At 38.0% G+C, this 19,743-nt stretch overlaps 2 long non-coding RNA genes across 2 annotated transcripts; both read left to right on the top strand.

Annotated features, from left to right (window-relative positions):
• Positions 1-2,648: 2,648 nt before the first annotated feature.
• LOC139197296 (uncharacterized) lies at positions 2,649-5,262 on the top strand. The gene is made up of 4 exons (XR_011582549.1): positions 2,649-2,761; positions 3,313-3,379; positions 4,203-4,271; positions 4,593-5,262. It is a non-coding gene; the product is annotated as an uncharacterized lncRNA (long non-coding RNA).
• Positions 5,263-10,641: 5,379 nt separating this feature from the next.
• Positions 10,642-11,738, top strand: LOC139197282 (uncharacterized). Its single transcript, XR_011582519.1, has 2 exons — positions 10,642-10,700; positions 11,524-11,738. It is a non-coding gene; the product is annotated as an uncharacterized lncRNA (long non-coding RNA).
• The last annotated feature ends 8,005 nt before the right edge of the window (positions 11,739-19,743 follow it).

Genomic DNA, 19,743 nt, shown 5'->3' with positions numbered 1-19,743 from the left:
TACAAGGAAAAGAGAGCCCAAAGGCAACCTACAACCTAAATACAAGCCCAACAACAAAAAAGAAAATACAATAGACAAGCCTAAAAGTGGCCAGCTGAACAATAACAAAAAAACACTAAGATTGGAATGGAAACCAGCAGCTACCAGATGCGCCTCCATCGTATCACAAGGCCATCACCACCACCAAGGGAACAAACCAACGGAATAACTAGATCAACAAAAAATGAGGTGAATAAGCCAACCGAGCAGTGAGCCGCTCTCATAATCCTACCATATATTGTTAAAAGCACTTTAATAGCCACCCAACACCCGATGAGAAGCACACAGGCCGAGTAGCAGAGGCCGGTGGTTGAGAACACGCGATGTAAAGTAGCACCAGAGCAGGAGAGGGCCATGAAAGTCCAGATCTGAGACCAACTCATGGGAATTGAGACAAAGTTCAAAGAACAAAGCTCAAGGGAAGCCAAAACAAAGACCAAAAGAGAAAAAGTTCAGAAATTAAAAACTTTTTTAGTGGAATGATGAGGGAAGGATGAGGAAAAGAAGGGGGAAGATGGAAGATGTGGAAGGTGTAGATGGATGGGAAAGAGAGAAAGAGGGCTAGAAAAAGGTGGGAAAGATGGGGGAAGGATGGGGGAAAAGGGAAGATGCAGAGGGTGGAGACGGACGAGAAAGTGGGAAGGATGGCTAGAAAGATGTGGGAGTTGGGCTGCCGCCGACCCCAAGCCAGAGTAAGGAGCGGCGGCTAGAAGGGTTTCTTTTTTCCTGAAAGTAGAGGGGAGAAAAGGTTTTAGAGAGAGAGAAAAAAAAAGTGTTAAAAGTACATATAGATTATGTTGAAAATCCATTAATTGGGTATATCATGGTCAACATTAATATTAGTTGTCTCAAAATTTGAATTTTAAACATAAATTATGTAATATGAAACCCAATGAACAAACGAGTACTAATATTAGTTGTCTCAAAATTTGAATTTTAAACATAAATGATGTAATATTAGCTGCTGTCAAATTTGACAGCAACCCGCCTTGCTGCTAATTTCATGTCATGCTGCATAGAAATGGACATCTCGGTTGGAAAATATGTGTGTTATTTTGACTGTTATTGTTGATGTGGTCATTTTGACATCTCATTTGGAGATGCTTTTAAACAATTTTTTTTTAATATTAAATTGTGTAACCATTTTTATTTTCTTCATAAGTTTTTTAGGGTAGTGCTACTCACACACTCATTTTTACCTTTCACACACCCTTATTAAATTTTGTCCATTGATCTTCTTCAATTAATTCGATTCTAATTCGATTCGACGGCTACAAATTGAGAGGTATATGTAAAAAATAAAATTAAGAGTGTGAATAGCACCATCTTTTTTTATCTCACCTTCACGATGAAGATCATCAGAGCCTAATTAATGAGTCGATCTCCTTTTTCGCCCTAATTTGAACACCCCTTATACACACACACACACACATATATATAGGAATCCTTTAACAAAAGAGATCCCCATTTAAAAAAAAAAAAAGAAAAATAGGGACACCCTCTTGACCGTTAGATTTGATTTTAATGAAATTATGTGGTTGAGATTTTGTGGCCTGTGATTTAATCTCAACCACAGAATTTCATTAAAACCAAATCTAACAGTCAATATAGTATCCCCATTTTTTTTTTAAATGGGGATCCCTCTTGTTAAAGAACCTGCATATATATATAAAATTTAGGATTCAATGATTAAAAAGGGGAGTTTCTATTTTCGCTCACATGTCTTATTTTCTAACTATTTTTAACGAAAAGGTTAAATGACAAGTTTATGCTACCTATTTGTCGAAGGCTGAATTATGTGCAATGCATGGACCAAATCTTTTTTCTAGGGATCTTAAGGATCTCGCTCGCGATCGTGATCGTTCATCATACATATTGCGACCAGAAATCATTTCAAAATTTCAAATTTCAAATTAAAGATAAATAGCACCTAACAAAAACTGAGCGCATGATATATGATGAATGATCATGATTGCGAGATCCCTAAAATCCCTAGGGCCTGAGATGTTGGAAAAATAGGGTCTAATTGCTATATTAAATCACATGAAAAATCAAGAAATAATTCATGCAATTATATATCAAAGTAATGCATGTACATGAGTAACTAATGCTAAATGTGTCACAGCCCGTCCCAGAGTTACTAAATACCGAGGACGTGAAATTACTAAAACGCCCTTAAACGGGATTAAGGTGCGTAAATTTGGTATTTGTTTTACACTAAGATCCTAAACTAGGGTTAGAATTATATTAGTATGTGTTAATTTATCTGTGTTTGGACTTTAGGTGGGACCCTACCCCCTAAATCATTCCCTAATCTCTGGATCCATGTCTCATTCTCTCTCTCTTCCTCGTCTCTCCCTCAGTCTCTCTCACACTCCCTCAGAAACACTCTCTCTCTCTCTTACACTCGAGCTCTCGGACAAACACCAAGAACAATCACAATCCTACACCAACGTCCAATCTAAGATCATCTTCGTGATCTTGGGAACCTCACGAGCACGGGAATACCAGTTTTAGGTAAGTTCTATTTCGAGAACCCTAGTTTTAAAACACCCCGTGTAATGGCACTGTTCACGAACTTAATTTTGGTTGTGTTTTAGGCTAAAGCAAGATCACCACGAGTCTTAGGAAGTTCCAAGGAGGCTCGGAGTGCCTCGTTTGAACAAAATGGACGTCGGGATCGTCGGGTTCGAGTTTGGCCGAAATTGAAGAATTTTGGAAGGTATGATCTAGTTGTTTTTAGGCCTTAAAACCCTTCCAACGTGATAGTACTTGTTAAATGCTTCATTTTGGTATAAAATGCGAAGAAATTGGTTGAAAAACGAAGGAGAATAGTGGATTTGAAAATTTTCCAGAAACCGGCGAACAGTCGCCGGCGACCGGTGACTCGCCGGAGAAGACAGGGAATCTTCCGTCAAGTTTGACGGAATATTCCGACGCCGTTAGTTAACTTTAATGGAAACCGTTAGTTTTTAACGGAATATTCTAGGATTTGACGGAATATTCTCTAACGCCGTTCACTGTAGCCGTCAGTGTGCATGTCACGTGGCCGCGCGTGGGCCGCGCGTAGGTCCGTGCCACGTCAGGCGCGTGGGGGCGCGTGAGGACTCCAAAAATTATTTTAAAAATATGGGGATGATCCTGAGGTTGTGTAGGTCACTGTGGTATATTCATATACCCAATTTGAGCATCGTATGAAGAATTAATTACCTAGTTTGGTTTAGGTGCGTTAATTGTGCGTTAAATGATTGTTTTAAGTTATTTCACTTCTAGGTGGAACTTTTAACGAGGACGAGCACATCCAGGGGCGTCAAGGGGGTTACGACCCGGCGACATACCAGTGAGTGGGCATTGCTTTCTATATATATACCTATATACTCGATTTCCCCAGAAATCAAATTTAAATGAAAAAGTATATTGAAGTGAAATATGATGTGATTGCCATGCATAGAATATTATGGATATTATGAACTGTCGTATGATGCATATATGTATGATGGTGCTGTGGAAGCACAGGTAAGTATTTAATTAATATTATGATGATGATGATGATATATTGAGCTCATATCCTGCACCATGGTTTAGTGCTTATAGTATTCACCGCATCGCACGCTCGCCTTGGATCCAAGTAGATGCTGGTCGTACAGTCCACGCGGAGTGGGTACGACGGGCCAGTCGTAGAGTGTTAGTGAGATTATGACTGGTGGGTGACCTTAGGTTATTGTATACAGATGATTGATGAGAGAAGCACTAGAGCGAATATTACCATGAGTCGTTCAAACTACATTAGGTGGTTCCGACTTATGTGCAGAAGGTCGGACAGGTCACGCGGAGTGACTCCGGCAGAGAGTGAGATTGATAGATGTTGAGCTCTAGGTTCAATCGTTCAGGGCTATTAGAGGGCCTCCGATTGATTTCTATCTTTTACCTGATTATATTATGTTAATGCATTCATACTACACTGTTGAAATTGGCATGGTACATTCTTTATTGAATCTGTTATAAGATTGATGATTGAGACAGTTGAGATATATATGCTATATACTATTTTTCTGGGAAAGTATACAGGTTTTCCAAAAAGGGGTTATAATTGTGGATTTGTGAAATGATTTGGAAAAGCTTTATTTTCGCCCACTCACGTTTTCTGTTTTTCGCCCCTCCAGGTTCTAGTTGATAGTTGAGGCGTTGGTGGCCTACGAGACTGCTTCGGCGTTCTGACAGACTAAATAAATGTAGGATTCACCCGAGGGTGTTGTAAATTAGTTATGTTCCTACTTGACTGCACCTAGATGCTTATGCTCTGTTTATGTGTGTTTAGTACACTCTTATGCACATAGAATGCTAGGTTGTAAATAACTGCAATTAGTGGTTTTCGTTAACTCGTATTTTATTATTAAATCGTTTCCGCTTGCGTTATGGTTACGTCACACTCACGTGACGGCCAGCACGTCCTAGTCTTCGGGTTAGGGTGTGTCAGTTTGGTATCAGAGCATAGGTTGCAGTCCTGTATAACTAATGAGTTCTTTATTTGATTTTTGGATGTTTTCTGTCAGAATTATGCCGCCTCGTAGAGATCCTCGCCGTGCTGCTGAGCCTAATTTCCCCGATATAACTCAGTTAGGGGCAGCAATGGCTCAAGCTTTTCAGGCTAATATCCGTCCTCCTCAGAGAACGCCCGTAGAGACGATGTATAATCTGAAACTGGAAACCTTTGAGGGAAATGAAGGTTATGAAGGGGCAGAAAAGTGGTTGGATCGAATTGAGCAGACCTTTCAAGTGATGCAAAGTCAGGGAAACCTGCCAGCTAATAGATGGGTGGAGACTACCACTTGGTTTTTGGGCCGTGAGCCAGCTGCGTGGTGGATAAATCAGTCGAGGCACATGACTCCTGAAAGGGCAGCCGAATGGGAGGTATTTAAAGAAAATTTTATGAAGAGATTTGTTCCTCCGGAATATATAGATCGCAAGAAACAGGAATTCACCAGTCTGAAGCAGAGAAATATGTCTGCACATGAGTACTACAGGAAGTTTACTGATTTATCCCGTTATGATTCTGATTTAGCGGGTAATCAAGCAGAAATGCTTCGTCGTTTCAAGCTAGGATCTAAGAAGAAGTACAGAACGTTTGCCAATGCACTTCCCTGTGCCGATTATCATGAGTATTTTGAGATTCTGGTCAGGATGGAAGACTCTGATAATCTTCCGGACAGTGAGGATGAAGAGGATAAGAGTAATGGTCAGAAGAAAAATGAGAAAGGTAAAGGTGTTTCCATTCCAGGACCTCGTCAGATGCAGAATTTCAAGAAAAGTGGAATGAGTTCGAGTTCTTCCAGTGGTGGATTTAGTGCCACAGGTCCGAGGAGAGGAGGTGGTAGGTTTGGTAATGGACCTAGATTTTCTGGTCAGAGAGGCTTTAGTGGTACTGGTAGTTCGGGTCCTCCGTTATGTCGCCGTTGTAATTTCCGACATCATGGGGAATGTAGGAGAAGCAGTGGTGCATGCTTTACATGTGGTCAGACAGGACATAGAGCTATGTATTGTCCCCAGAATCAGCAGAGGCCCCAGCAGCCTGTTATGCCAACATCAGCACCGACTCAACAGAACTTTAATTCAGGCAGTTATGGCCAAGGTGGTCGTGGTGGTGCTTATCACTATCAGGGTGATGCTGCTCCTTATGCTCCGGGACAGTATCATTATTCCCAGGATCCTTATTTTCAGAGTGGATATTCTCAGGATCAAGGAGGTTATACTTCATATCCGTCTATGCCTGCTAGCGGATCTCAGTGGTATCAGGGGGGTCAGCCCCAACAGAGCGGAGTTGCTGCTAGTAGTACAGGGTCGTTTAGGCCGCCTGCCCAGGCAGGTCAAGGACGTACTCATCAGGGACGAGGTAACCAGAGTGGCAGAGGTCGTGGAGGACGACAGCCAGCTCAGGGACGTGTTAACCACATCTCGCTGCAAGATGCTCAGAACCATCCAGACTTGATTATGGGTACGTTGAATGTTCTTGGTCATTTTGCTAGAGTCTTGATTGATTGTGGTGCTACACACTCTGTGATTTCTCATACATTTGCTCAAATAACGCAACCTCATCCTTCACCTCTAGGGTTTGATTTAGAGTTTGCTATGCCTAGAGGGGATAAATGTTATGTTGATAGTTTTTACTCTGGGTGTCCAGTGATGGTAGATAATGTCATTATGCCTGCTAATCTTATCCCGTTAGACATCGTGGATTTTGATGTGATTTTAGGGGCGGATTGGTTGCATTATAATCGCGCCCATATAGATTGTTACGGGAAATCAGTTACTTTTCTTCGTCCTGGACTACCCGAGGTTACATTTGTGGGTGAAAGAAGTGGGGTGAGGCATGGTGTTATTTCCGCCATAAGGGCGAAGAAATTGTTATCCAAGGGTTGTCAGGGATACTTGGCACATGTGGTTTTGAATGATGTTGATTCCGGTAGTGTGGAGGAAGTCGGAGTAGTCAGACACTATCCTGATGTATTTCCAGATGATTTACCTGGGTTGCCTCCAGATAGAGATGTGGAATTTTCGATTGATTTGCTTCCAGGTACGAATCCTATCTCTTTGACTCCTTATAGAATGGCACCAGCGGAATTAAGAGAGTTGAAAATTCAATTGCAAGAGTTAATTGATAAAGGTTTCATTCAGCCTAGTTCTTCACCTTGGGGAGCTCCAGTGTTGTTTGTAAGAAAGAAAGATGGAACTTTGAGATTGTGCATTGATTACAGGCAATTGAATCGGGTGACGATTAAAAACCGTTATCCATTGCCTCGTATAGATGATTTGTTTGATCAGCTCAAAGGTGCCTGTGTGTTTTCTAAGATCGATTTGAGGTCTGGGTATTATCAATTAAAGATTAAAGATGAGGATGTTCATAAAACAGCTTTCAGGACTCGTTATGGGCATTATGAGTTTTTGGTGATGCCATTTGGATTAACGAATGCTCCTGCAGCTTTCATGAGATTGATGAATGAAGTATTCCAGGAATATCTTGACAAGTTTGTTATTGTTTTTATTGATGACATCCTGGTATATTCTAAGTCGAAATCAGACCATATTCGACATCTTAACTTGGTGTTAAGGAAATTGAGGGAACACCGGTTATATGCCAAATTTAGTAAATGTCAATTTTGGCTGGATCAAGTGGCATTTTTGGGACATGTGGTATCAGCTCAAGGAATTCAAGTGGATCCTCAAAAGATAGCAGCAGTGGAAAATTGGGAACAACCTCGAACGGTCACTGAGGTGCGGAGTTTCCTTGGTTTGGCAGGTTATTATAGACGGTTTGTTCAAGACTTTTCTATGATTGCCTTGCCATTAACGAAGTTAACCAGGAAGGATGTTAAGTTTGAGTGGAATGAAAGTTGTGAGCAAAGTTTCCAGCAGTTGAAGTATTGCCTTACTCATGCACCTGTGTTAGTACTTCCTGATGATAATGGTAACTTCGAGATCTATAGTGATGCTTCTTTGAATGGTTTGGGTTGTGTTTTGATGCAGCATAGTAGAGTGATTGCCTATGCTTCTAGGCAGTTGAAGACTCATGAAAGAAACTATCCGACTCACGATCTTGAGTTGGCAGCTATTGTGTTTGCTTTGAAGATTTGGAGACACTATCTCTATGGCGAGAAATGTAAGATCTTTACCGATCATAAAAGCCTTCAGTACCTTTTCACTCAGCATGATCTTAATCTTCGTCAGAGAAGATGGTTGGAATTGTTAAGTGATTATGATTGCACGATTGAGTACCATCCGGGTCGTGCAAATGTGGTAGCTGATGCTCTGAGTAGGAAGCCTCAAGGGCGACTTAATGCTTTGTATGCCAGTCGTGTTCCTCTTCTGGCAGAGTTGAGATCTACTGGAGTAGAGTTAGAATGGGAAGAGCAAAGTGAAGCTTTTCTTGCCAGTTTTCAAGTCAAGCCAATTTTAATTGATCGGGTGCTTGCAGCTCAATCGTGGGATGAAGAGATTCAAGAATTGATCAATTTAAGAAATGAAGGGAAGAAGAAAGATCTCAAGATCCGAGGATCAGATGGTATGCTTATGCAAGAGAACAGGATGTATGTGCCTAATAATGAGGAACTGAAGAAAGAAATCTTGGATGAAGCACATTGTTCGGCTTATGCTATGCACCCAGGAGGAACTAAAATGTATCATACCATTCGACCATTCTATTATTGGCCGGGTATGAAGAGGGAGATTGCAGAGTATGTGAGTAGGTGTATTGTCTGCCAGCAGGTTAAGGCTGAAAGAAAGAAGCCGTTTGGGAGATTGCAACCACTTCCCGTTCCCCAGTGGAAATGGGAGAATATAACGATGGATTTTGTGTATAAGCTGCCACGTACACAAAATGGTTTTGATGGCATTTGGGTGGTTGTAGATCGACTTACCAAATCAGCACATTTTATTCTAGTAAGGGAGAAGTATTCTTTAAATAAGTTGGCTCAGTTATTCATATCGAAGGTTGTAAAGTATCATGGTGTCCCAGTGAATATTATTTCTGATCGAGATCCAAGATTTACTTCTAAGTTTTGGATAGCTTTTCAAGAAGCTTTGGGTACTAGATTGCTTTACAGTACAGCTTATCATCCACAGACAGATGGTCAGTCGGAGAGAACTATTCAGACACTCGAGGATATGTTGAGATCCTCTGTGATGCAATTTGGTGATTCTTGGCATGATCGCTTGGATTTGATGGAGTTTGCCTACAATAATAGTTTTCATTCGAGTATTGGAATGTCTCCATTTGAAGCACTTTATGGTAAAGCTTGCCGTACGCCATTATGTTGGTCAGAGGTTGGTGAAAGAATACTTGAAGGGCCAGAGATTGTGGATGAGACTACTCAGAATATTCAGGTAATTAAGTCTAACCTGAAAGTGGCCCAGGATAGACAAAAGAGCCTAGCGGATCGACATACCACGGACAGAATGTATAATGTGGGCGACTATGTTTTTCTGAAATTATCGCCTTGGAGAGGTGTGGTTCGCTTTGGAAAGAAAGGAAAGCTAAGTCCCAGGTACATTGGACCTTATGAGATCACTGAGAGGATTGGTGAAGTTGCTTACAGGTTGGAGCTACCTCCAGAGTTGTCTAAGGTACATAATGTGTTCCATGTCTCGATGCTTCGGCATTATGTTTCAGATCCTTCACATGTGATTCCTCCTCAACCATTGGAAATTAATCCGGACTTGACGTATGATGAAGAACCAGTGACTATACTGGATTGGAAAGATAAGACCTTGAGGAATAAGACCGTGAGCTTGGTGAAAGTATTGTGGAGAAACCATTCAGCTGAAGAAGCTACTTGGGAGACAGAAGATCGGATGAGAGATATGTATCCGAGGTTATTCTATGACTTTTGATGTTCTGGTTAGTGATTGGAATTTCGGGGACGAAATTCTATAAGGAGGGGAGATTGTCACAGCCCGTCCCAGAGTTACTAAATACCGAGGACGTGAAATTACTAAAACGCCCTTAAACGGGATTAAGGTGCGTAAATTTGGTATTTGTTTTACACTAAGATCCTAAACTAGGGTTAGAATTATATTAGTATGTGTTAATTTATCTGTGTTTGGACTTTAGGTGGGACCCTACCCCCTAAATCATTCCCTAATCTCTGGATCCATGTCTCATTCTCTCTCTCTTCCTCGTCTCTCCCTCAGTCTCTCTCACACTCCCTCAGAAACACTCTCTCTCTCTCTTACACTCGAGCTCTCGGACAAACACCAAGAACAATCACAATCCTACACCAACGTCCAATCTAAGATCATCTTCGTGATCTTGGGAACCTCACGAGCACGGGAATACCAGTTTTAGGTAAGTTCTATTTCGAGAACCCTAGTTTTAAAACACCCCGTGTAATGGCACTGTTCACGAACTTAATTTTGGTTGTGTTTTAGGCTAAAGCAAGATCACCACGAGTCTTAGGAAGTTCCAAGGAGGCTCGGAGTGCCTCGTTTGAACAAAATGGACGTCGGGATCGTCGGGTTCGAGTTTGGCCGAAATTGAAGAATTTTGGAAGGTATGATCTAGTTGTTTTTAGGCCTTAAAACCCTTCCAACGTGATAGTACTTGTTAAATGCTTCATTTTGGTATAAAATGCGAAGAAATTGGTTGAAAAACGAAGGAGAATAGTGGATTTGAAAATTTTCCAGAAACCGGCGAACAGTCGCCGGCGACCGGTGACTCGCCGGAGAAGACAGGGAATCTTCCGTCAAGTTTGACGGAATATTCCGACGCCGTTAGTTAACTTTAATGGAAACCGTTAGTTTTTAACGGAATATTCTAGGATTTGACGGAATATTCTCTAACGCCGTTCACTGTAGCCGTCAGTGTGCATGTCACGTGGCCGCGCGTGGGCCGCGCGTAGGTCCGTGCCACGTCAGGCGCGTGGGGGCGCGTGAGGACTCCAAAAATTATTTTAAAAATATGGGGATGATCCTGAGGTTGTGTAGGTCACTGTGGTATATTCATATACCCAATTTGAGCATCGTATGAAGAATTAATTACCTAGTTTGGTTTAGGTGCGTTAATTGTGCGTTAAATGATTGTTTTAAGTTATTTCACTTCTAGGTGGAACTTTTAACGAGGACGAGCACATCCAGGGGCGTCAAGGGGGTTACGACCCGGCGACATACCAGTGAGTGGGCATTGCTTTCTATATATATACCTATATACTCGATTTCCCCAGAAATCAAATTTAAATGAAAAAGTATATTGAAGTGAAATATGATGTGATTGCCATGCATAGAATATTATGGATATTATGAACTGTCGTATGATGCATATATGTATGATGGTGCTGTGGAAGCACAGGTAAGTATTTAATTAATATTATGATGATGATGATGATATATTGAGCTCATATCCTGCACCATGGTTTAGTGCTTATAGTATTCACCGCATCGCACGCTCGCCTTGGATCCAAGTAGATGCTGGTCGTACAGTCCACGCGGAGTGGGTACGACGGGCCAGTCGTAGAGTGTTAGTGAGATTATGACTGGTGGGTGACCTTAGGTTATTGTATACAGATGATTGATGAGAGAAGCACTAGAGCGAATATTACCATGAGTCGTTCAAACTACATTAGGTGGTTCCGACTTATGTGCAGAAGGTCGGACAGGTCACGCGGAGTGACTCCGGCAGAGAGTGAGATTGATAGATGTTGAGCTCTAGGTTCAATCGTTCAGGGCTATTAGAGGGCCTCCGATTGATTTCTATCTTTTACCTGATTATATTATGTTAATGCATTCATACTACACTGTTGAAATTGGCATGGTACATTCTTTATTGAATCTGTTATAAGATTGATGATTGAGACAGTTGAGATATATATGCTATATACTATTTTTCTGGGAAAGTATACAGGTTTTCCAAAAAGGGGTTATAATTGTGGATTTGTGAAATGATTTGGAAAAGCTTTATTTTCGCCCACTCACGTTTTCTGTTTTTCGCCCCTCCAGGTTCTAGTTGATAGTTGAGGCGTTGGTGGCCTACGAGACTGCTTCGGCGTTCTGACAGACTAAATAAATGTAGGATTCACCCGAGGGTGTTGTAAATTAGTTATGTTCCTACTTGACTGCACCTAGATGCTTATGCTCTGTTTATGTGTGTTTAGTACACTCTTATGCACATAGAATGCTAGGTTGTAAATAACTGCAATTAGTGGTTTTCGTTAACTCGTATTTTATTATTAAATCGTTTCCGCTTGCGTTATGGTTACGTCACACTCACGTGACGGCCAGCACGTCCTAGTCTTCGGGTTAGGGTGTGTCAAAATGAACATGACATAATGGATTAGAAAAACCTAGAAATTACGGTCGAGGCAAGTGTTGGATACTTTGTCCTTAAGACAAGTTTACACCCCACTACGGTGCTCATGGTTGATCGACACATGTATCCCAAGATACAACGATCACGTCCTTCTAATAGTAGCATTCCAAATCACAAGGCTCCATGAACCACGATTGTCTTAAAAACTCTCTCATATGGACTCAATGAGACTCTAATATTTAGTGCATTATAGGTTTGATTATGTAAAACAATGAAAAGTTATTTTGTGATTATAGTTGGCTTCCCTATTTATAGAATGTGACATACATCTTTGGAAAGCATATGACTATTTATGAAGAGTCAAAAGTTGCAACTCTTCATTTGAGTATACACATTTTTCTACCAAAATGTTTCATTTCTAATTTCCATTCAATTAATAAATTTAATATAATAATATTATTATTATTAAATTGACTCGATTGAGATATCATTATGTCATTTTATTCTGACTTGACTAGAGATGCAATCGTAAACTTCTGCAAGTTCCCATGAATGAATGAATGACACACGGAGATATCATATCAGATAGCTACAGAGATCAGATCGCACAATAATTGTTCAACAGCCACTGAAACTTCAGCAGCAGCCAGCATTTTCAATCAAAGTGTAAGAATAATCACTACGCCATCAGTCCTATAAATATAACAGAAAATTAGGCTCCAAATTCCAATAAATTAATATAAGTGCTATGACTTATGATCCCTTGAAAACGGTTACCTGAAACTGATGAAAAAAAGGTGGGTGTGTGTGTGTCATGTTTTTTTTTTTTTTTTAAGAACTTTAACGAAAAATTCATGATATTATTTATTTTTTTTAAAAAATTATATTTTTACATTAATAAGTTAATTATTGTACTATTTACTTTACCATTTATTTTATCCTTATTATTAAAACTCAAAAATTTCAAACACTTTTCTTTAGTTTTATTTTTTATTTTTTGTGATACAATCTCTTTTCCTTTTCTTGAAGTAGAAAGAACAAAAGATTGAATGAAAACAAAAGGTGAGAGGATAACTGGGTTTGGACTGTGATGCAATCATTAAAACTAAGGCCATGTTCAATTAAAAGAGTTAAATATAGTCATGTTCAAAATTATAGTTATTTAAAAAATTTATTTTTTAATGAACAATATTAGGTCATACTTATATACCATTCTCAACCGAAGGGGCCAAACATAGTCACCTCAATAATTTATTAGTTTTAAGTTTATAATTTAATTTAATTAAACTACCTTTGAATGTTTTCAAATCTAACCGTTGAATTTAAATTAATTATTGCAACTGATGAGCTAGGCTCTAAAAAAAAGCGCTAAGAGAGGGCTACATTTGGCCAGCCTGATGCCCTTTTGGCCGAATAATGGTTTGGTGGGCTCTATAGAAAAATCAGGTCTTTTTTGGCATTTGGACCTTTAGCCCTCTCCATTGGAGATGGCCTAAGGCACCAAGGTGCTAGTATGTGTATGTGGAACCTTTTTTCTTTTGAAGAATGCTAGCAATATACTCATTTAGACCATTTTGATCTGTCTTTTCGATTATTCTTCTCATTCTGTAATATTTCACGATGTTCTGAACCGATACTTTTTAGGTCACCTTTAAAGTTCATCTCTTAAAAAATTAACTAATCTAAACCTGTTTATAGTCTAAACGGTTATCTAATAAATCATCTACTCTATTTTCTAGGTCATCCTTTCTAATCTGGTTTTTTTTTTTTTTTTTTTTACATAATTAATCTTTAAATGGTGATCTATAGAGTAGACGGTTCTAATCACTAAAACTAAACTACAAGATGAGAAAGAAAGCTAAAAAATGTATTATCATCCCATCCTCAATCATAGTGAATAACTGATATATGGTTTACATTGTATAGGATGGGTGTGGTTAGGGATTCCTTCATTGAAAGAAACATACTTTTGACTTTTCTCTTGGACGCTTATACTCGTCCATAACGCTTTGATGTGATGATTATTAAGAACTGATTGATCAATTTGTATCTAGAAAACAACACAAAACAGATAAGAAGAAAACATATGAGAGGTATTAAAACTCTTTTGAGAGCGTTTTTAAAATAGTTGAAAGCGTTTTTAGAATGGCTGAAAGCCTTTCTGACGAAAATATTTTTGGAACCAATTCTTAATAAAAATACAAGTGAAAGCACTTAAAGTGCTTCTTGCAAGAAGCTTGCACAAAGCACTTCAAGTGCTATTATAACCCAAAAACATGTTTGCTAAAAATGTTTTTAGTCATTTTGAAAACACTTCTGAACGAGCCCTTAATGTTGTTGTCAACTGATTAATTATAAATTTCAAAACTATTCTGGAATGAAAAATACTTGTTTCGTCGTTCAACCGTGACCAACGACGATAGAAAAAAAAAAAGTTTACGAACAAGATATTGCTTATTGCATACAAAATTTATTTTCCATTACATTATACGTTTTAAATTATGTAATATGTCTTGGTTTTTATGGATCTTGGCCTAACTTGCAATTCGGTCGAGCACTAATACTAGTGTCTCCATCTAGCTTACAGCCGCCCTTCAGCATTTGGACGCACATCACAGCCCAATCCACGTCTAGTCTGTAAGAACATGAGGATGAAAAAGATTGTAATGCTGGTGATTCAAAAAGTCTTATAAAAAGAAGATGTCCTATTTTATATGAAATTTGACTTATGTAAACTGATTTTTACCGCTTATAATTTGAAAAAGAGACTAAATGGATGTTCTATGTGAATTCTAATAGGAGAACCAAAAGGATTATTTTCCAACGGGATTTTACATCATCAAGATCAAGTGGGAGATGTTGGAATATGATCATGATGATGTTGGTTTTACTATGTGTGTATTTGATGTGTGGAGGTGCACCATATGATTGGTTTATTGATATACACTTAAGCAAAGATTGTATTAAGAGGTATGACTTATCATAAGGGTTATACCCTTCTATAATTGATGTGTCTTATCATGAAAGGATAAAACCATTCAAAGAAGTCTCACAACTCTTGGAAAGATGAAGTTAATTAAAAAGGAGAATTCATTCCTCCAGGCAGATCATCCAACATGAAATGGATTCTCATCTTCCCTTTAGTACACTATTTCTCCCTTGACACTCCCTCATAGTAAATCAATAGTCTAACGACGTTAGAGATTGGTCATGTGATTACGAACGATCCCATGTTCTCAGTTTCGGTCTCTGACGACTCACCTATTTGGTGGTCAACGTCCACCCTAGGGACAGAGCGGACTCGCATGTCTTGGACGCGATGTTGCCCTGTGACACAATAGAGCTTCTTGTCCTTGGTAGCTACAAAGACGGTGGCTACTCCCCTGGTCGTTTCCTTGGACTCCCGGACGTCTCTGGACAGACTGATTAGCTTACGGCGCAACCGTTGTTTGGTTACTTTAGGGTTGGTCAGTTGGGTTTGGCTGGGCGAGTTCTTCGCAGTGACCCTGTTGAAATCCATGGCGGCTTAGGGTACTAGGAATAAGACAATACCTACCCAGGAGAATAGAGAAGGGCTAGCTAGTATGATATATGAGCCAAGCCTAGAGAACGTAATTGTAGCAGAGGCTCCATATGTCCAGAACTTGGGAATAAAGAGATTAGAAAACTTCATTTTAATCCCTAAATAAGATTGCTTTTTCAATAATACCGTATGTAAGATTAAAAACTAAAAATAGTCCTCCATGTCAGATTATAGTATTCCATGTCACATTTAATCATTTTTTAATAAATTTATTGCATTTTTAGTTTCCCTATTTACCCTTATTACTCTTTAAAACCAATTAGAGAAACAAATATATAATTAATTTTTCAAGAATGCTTAATTAAACTAGATCCATAATTAACATGTTTGTTATAACATAAATCTCCATGTGTTATTCCAATCAAAGAACCCAGAAAACTCAGAAACCATGATCAAACAAAAAAAGCCATAAAACTTACAAACCAAAAATCTTGTTGTATTCGGAAGAAAGGAGAAAAAGGGGCTTTTAGATGCCAAATTGAAGGTGAATCCAGAGATAAATGAAAAAAAATACAAATTGAGAAAATAGAATGTGAAATCACAACTTAATTGACCGTACCAAATTAATCGGACATACACTATATAGTACCTAACCGACCATACCGAATGGATAAGACCTAATTGATAGTACCTAAATGATTAAGGTACATTCATATAGGTACTATGATTTAGGTGCATTCATATAGGTACCATGATTTAGGTGCATTCATATAGGTACCATGGTTTAGGTGCATTCATATAAGTACCATGGTTTATGTGCATTTGACTTGGTACTATGATTTATGTGCATTCGACTAGGTTATATGATTTAAGCACATTAGGACATGGTTTAAGTGCATTCGATTATGTAAAATATATGATTTGGCTATTTATATTTCCTCTATGCTTTGAATGGTGATAATGAATAATTTGAATTAGGTGTTTGTTAATTCTTGTAACGAATCACTAATATTTTTTTGAATTATGTTTATCATTTTAGAAAGTCAAACAATAATCAATGCCAAAAAATATGGAGCAAATTAAAATCAAATATTTAATAGGGGCATTATAGGAACCCAAAAAATGCATTAAATATTTCAAAACAAGAAAAAATAAATTTTAATATTTATGCTGACATGAAAATTTAGTCAAAGGACTATAACGAATATATAATCTAACATAAGGTTTTAATTGAATTTCAATCTGTATCAAAGATTAAAATGGAGAAACCCCTGAGATCCTCTTTAGATCTCTCCCTCCAAAGCCCAAGGATCAAGTGATCCGAGTCTTTAAAATTTTATCCAACATCTAAAAATTATTATAGTTTTTAAAAGTTTTTACCAACTTCTCTGTTTTTAGCCATTTGATCAAATTTTAAAGGCCCAGATTATTTGATCTTTAAACTTTGGAGGGAAAGAACCGGAGCTGATCTCTTTCCCAGAACTTGTATGTTGCCCTATAATTGTTCTTGGGTACATGGGGGTCATAATGTCTCTTACTGTTTTCTATATTTGTGCATGCACCAAAAAGCTGAAAAGGAAATTATATATAGGGTTATTTACGCAAAAAAAAAAAAAAAAAAAGAAGGGAAATTAGGGCTACATACTAAAAAAACAAAAAGGAAAATAGGCAAAAATAAAAACAAAAATATATTTGTTTTAAATAAGATAAGAATATGCATGTTGCATTAACAAACCTTACATTAGAAATTAATTCCTTATCGGTGGCAATTAGGTATTTCATTCTAGTTTACATTAATTTGTAACTCAAGCCGTCTTTTGTGTATTTTTTTTTTCTTCTTTTACCTATTATTTTTCCTTTTTTTTCAATAGTTTTTATATGGGTAATGTTAGGAAGACCAGTTATTTAAATTATAATTTGTAAACAATAAAATGTGGTTGTTGATAATTGAATTATTACTTAATTGTGAATTCAAATGTTTATTTCATATAGTCCTACATTTCCCAAATAATGGACATTACACACTGTTGTAATTTTACGTACGGACAACATCCTTTCTACGACGTGTTCTTACTACTTAGCTAGTCACTAATCACATTGATCGAGAGTGTTTGAGAAGTGAATGTAATTTTCGAGTACTTGGCTTACACATGCATGGTATACCGGCCGACCTCTAAGTTAAATCCACTTGCATCCAGATTCATTTTAATTTCACTATTTTAGAAATTTGCATGAACAAAATTCGCTTTAGAATTTAATTCGTTACGGATGTTAACCAGTTACGTACTCTTTGGTCATCACCGTCTAAGACACTTATTGCAACTTTTTTTTGTCAAAATATAGAAAGTGTTGATTAAATTTGAATGGAAATGTTTACATCAATTGCAAACGCATGACTCAAAATGCTCCCATTGATGAAGTCCACCATCATATGGCGAGTCACAAACGCTTAGAGTTGTAGTACTTCTAAATTCTACACAATACTCCTTTTCAAAATGATGACAATAACACTTTCATTTTGGTGAATGAAACATTGTTAAGTCTATCAAGATGAGCATGTACCAAGTGTTTAAAATGAGATTCACCTTCTCTTGATCTTTAGAGTTCATTGTCACTCACCATTAGTTTTGATATTGAGATTGAGATTAAAACATTAATTAAAACGCATCTATTTATTTTTTCTATCTTTGATTTTAAATCTAACTGTTAGTGATCATATATTTCTTTGTTACCGAATGACCAAGAAAACATCTATTTTAAAATGATTACATATTTTAAAAATTGGTGAATGAGTCATCTATATTCTGTTACTGGTTATTTTTGCGGGTCATGTTCGTATTTGGATTTTCCATCTGCAAGCTTAATGACACATTTGAACTCAGAATGTCCATGTAGGCGCCCGAATCAAGTTGTGATGGCTTCATCACCTTCTAGGTGTCAGCCAGTACAACTCTATTGGGGTGCCCAGGTGGACATTTCGAACCAGGTTGTGTCACTTAATAGGTCATGAGAATTAAGCTAATTTTCACATGACCCGCATAATACTACATATTGCCAGCTGTTGGTGCACGCACCATCAATTTAATTCGTAGTTTTTCTCAATTAGGACATTCAGTTAAAGTGATATCTCGTCATTTTCACGCGTTAACTTTTTTTGGTATGTGCATTTTTTTAAACAAACGATATTATCTATACGGGAGTATGTAGGCTTAGCCTTACAATAGGTTAGTAATAATGTGGTTCAAATTCACCTTTGACTAGAATCAAACCTAAGACCTTTCACTTACAAGTGAAGAAAAATACTACTAAACTATAATACTAAAAGACAGAATGTGTGTTTTTTAAGAAGCGTAAAATCTCAAACGTGGAATTTCCGTATCTATGCCAATTTCTTTTATTTGTAAGAAAACTCATTTTCGTTGAACGTTGTGTATATATGAAATCCCAAAAATGCCCTTAATGTGATAATTCACGGTTTTTATGATAATTTCATCTACTTCATTTCTTATCCAACCTACCCCGACTATCTTTTGAATTTCTATACACGACGATTTACAAAATTCGTTCAGGTAACACTACAAAATGTGATTAACTAGAACACTGATTTTACTTTTGTATACTAGTTTACATCACCCAAAATTTTAATTATATTTACTTCAAGAAGATTATTGAAGAATTTTCAATTGGAATACTGATAAAAAAGAGCAAAACATTCAACATCTATTTATTACTATAACATAAAAGTTATTCTAATTAGAACACAAGCAGGGCAGCCAATCTTCTCGAAAATGAAAACCAAAATTCAACATTATTATTTTTTGGTCGAACTGGAAAACAAGAAACAACTCTTAACCCCCATACCAAATCAACCAAACATATCCCTCTCCCTCATCTCTTGAAAGCAACAAATTTAAAGAAACAAAAACACTGTGGAGTAGCCATAGCTACCAAAGCATACACATCTATTGAACTTCTGCCTCACTCACAACCAGGCCTCATGCGACGTTGTCCTAATCCACATCGACGCTCACGGGAGACAGTGGCAGTAGCACTGCCATCACGATCAGAAGTCAAACCACTGCTACCACCAGCAGCTGTGGACTTCTGTTCGGTAGCCTTCTCCATACCTTTCTTCACTTCCAACAAGCTTATCTTGTACAGCTTAAGCTCCTCCTCTCCCATGGTCTTAATCGGCTTAATCCACTGCGGATCACACTTGTCATGATCCACCACTTGGCCTAGGGTTTTTCTCTCTGATAACTCCTGGTCGTCCGAAACCTCCACCTTAGCGACATGCTGGGCTAGCATGTCTTCAACACGGTGTTGCCCCGTGACACAAAACAGCTTCTTGTCCTTAGTCTCTACATAAAATGTGACTTCTTTCCCT

The sequence above is a fragment of the Malus domestica genome, chromosome 07 (genome assembly GCF_042453785.1).
Source record: "Malus domestica chromosome 07, GDT2T_hap1".
Classification (NCBI taxonomy): Eukaryota; Viridiplantae; Streptophyta; class Magnoliopsida; order Rosales; family Rosaceae; genus Malus; species Malus domestica.
This window is presented reverse-complemented; position numbering and strand designations above follow the sequence as displayed.